The 2,405-nt window shown below is 44.2% G+C and overlaps 1 pseudogene; it reads right to left on the minus strand.

Moving 5' to 3' along the window:
• Positions 1–1,531: 1,531 nt before the first annotated feature.
• On the minus strand, positions 1,532–2,203 carry LOC129011361 (dehydrodolichyl diphosphate synthase complex subunit NUS1-like; annotated as a pseudogene).
• Between the last annotated feature and the right edge of the window lie 202 nt (positions 2,204–2,405).

Consider the following 2,405-nt stretch of genomic DNA (forward strand, 5'->3'; position numbering starts at 1 on the left):
TGATGGAATTTTTTATTTTTATTTTTTGAGATGGAGTCTTGCTCTGTTGCCCAGGCTGGAGTGCAGTGGCACCATCTCAGCTCACTGCAACCTCCACCTCCCTGGTTCAAGTGATTCTCCCCTCTCAGCCTCCCAAGTAGCTGGGACTACAGGTGCTTGACACCAAGCCTGGCTAATTTTTATATTTTTAGTAGAGACAGAGTTTTACCACACTGGCCAGGCTGATCTCAAACTCCTGACCTCTAGTGATCCACCTGCCTTGGCCCCCAAAGTGCTGGAATTACAGGTATGAGCCACCGCACCAGCAAGATGAAAATATTTTAAAAATCAACTTTGGGTATAACATGGCATACTGCCCACCAAACAAAAAAGAAAATCTAAATCTTCTTCCTTTTTAGCAGTGCCCACCTTTACTCTGAAGATTACACATATTCATTCGCCTTTTATGCTTGTTTGTTTTTTTGACTGCCTAATCTAATATTTAACTTTTTAAAATTCTGCATTTCAATGTAGTGAGAGTTATTTTTCAAATGATCTTCACAGTCTGGAACTCAGACACCAGAGCTACACTCTCCGGTCACACTGTTTGACCATTATGAAGAGAAGAAAATGGACTGACATCTGAAGATCTGTATTCCTTCTGCTCTGAAGGTGAACAAGTTTTTAACACGGGAGAAACACAGAACTTCATTCCTCTGGAGCTCCTTTCAACGCAGAATGCGGCCGGGCGTGGTGGCTCACGCCTGTAATCCCAGCACTTCGGGAGGCCGAGGCGGGCAGATCACAAGGTCAGGAGTTCGAGACCAGCCTGACCAACACGGTGAAACCCCGTCTTTACTAAAAATACAAAAATTAGCCGGGTGTGGTGGTGGGCGCCTGCAATCCCAGCTACTTGGGAGGCTGAGGCAGGAGAATCACTTGAACCTGAGAGACGGAGGTTGCAGTGAGCCAAGATCGTGCCACTGCACTCCAGCCTGGGCGACAGAGCCAGACTCCGTCTCAAAAACAACAGCAACAACCAACCAACTAACCAAACAAACAAAAACCCCACAGAATCCTTCAATTCAACAAGTCAATATCCTATTCTTAAAAATTAAAGTTTGGTCACTAAGAAGGACTGAACAAAAACTATTCCCCTCCTGCCAGACACAATCAGAACAGCTCTAGTCAGGCCCCCTTCTCCCCACAAAAACAGGGAAGTTGGCAGGGCTGAAGACTTTAAGTGTGACATTTCAGTTCCTAAAACATCGCTGCTATTTGCTCCAAGTTCTAGGTCTATGTATTTCCCTCTCCAGTACATCCCCATGTATATTTCCATACATACAAACGTGCACATATGTGCACTCACACATGCACACACAGACACACAGACACACATTCTCTCAAGTCAGACATCAGAGACTTGTGTTTGTTGATAAATTATGAGGATTGCGGACTAGGTGTGTACAGGGTTTCATAGGTGCTTTGTGAACATCAGAGTCACTTGGGTCCTTTTCTCTAAAAGCCTAAAATCCAATTTTGCAACCAATAACTACTGCCTTTCCTCACTCTGGTCACAGGCTGCATACTGATGCAGGGCAGAGAAAAAGTTGTCATAATTGATGTTTCAGTGGGCAGGCAAAGAGACAATCTCAGTAAATCTGATGTGCCGGGGAAGAAAGCCTAATGCACTGTCCACAGGACCAAACTTCAGTACTAAATCAGGATCAGGAGAACCATTTGAACTAAGTAAACTGCCTAACATAGCTACTTCCAAATCTGTGGGTCACTTTTGCTTCTGGGCTACTAACTGGCAAAAGTCCTGAGCAGCTCTCAGAATATCTGCTTTTCCATCTACCAGGGACAGCACCTTCATCGCCAAATGGCAATTTAGAACTTGATCATCTTTGTCGTTACTATTTGCAAACTCTGGTGAGTATTTTGAACAATCTAGGCCCAGAAGTTCTTGCTGTTGTTTTAAAATTTCGTCCATCAATATGGAATTATTTCTTTTGAAAAGATTGGTGGTCGTAAACGTGAATGTAGGAGATGGCCACGGCCATACACCACAGCACGAGGCGTGTGATGTCTGAGAACCTGGGCCCTTGTTTCACCGTGGCATCACCAGGCCCATGTGCACATCTAAATTGTTTTCTGAATCTTTGTTGAAAATCAGTTGTTCATATAGGTGTGGTCTATTTCTGGGCACTCTATTCTGTTCCATTGGTCTATTTGTCCATCTTTATACCAATTCCACATCGTCTTGATGACTGCAGGATTTAATAAGTCTTGAAATCAAGTCGTAGTAGCCTTCCAACTTTGTCCTTCTTCAGAGTTGCTTTGGCTATTCAAGGTCCTTTACATTTCTATATGAATTTCCAAAGTGGCTTGTCGGCTGGGGGTGGTGGCTCATGCCGGTAACCCCA

The sequence above is a fragment of the Pongo pygmaeus genome, chromosome 14 (assembly GCF_028885625.2).
Source record: "Pongo pygmaeus isolate AG05252 chromosome 14, NHGRI_mPonPyg2-v2.0_pri, whole genome shotgun sequence".
Classification (NCBI taxonomy): Eukaryota; Metazoa; Chordata; class Mammalia; order Primates; family Hominidae; genus Pongo; species Pongo pygmaeus.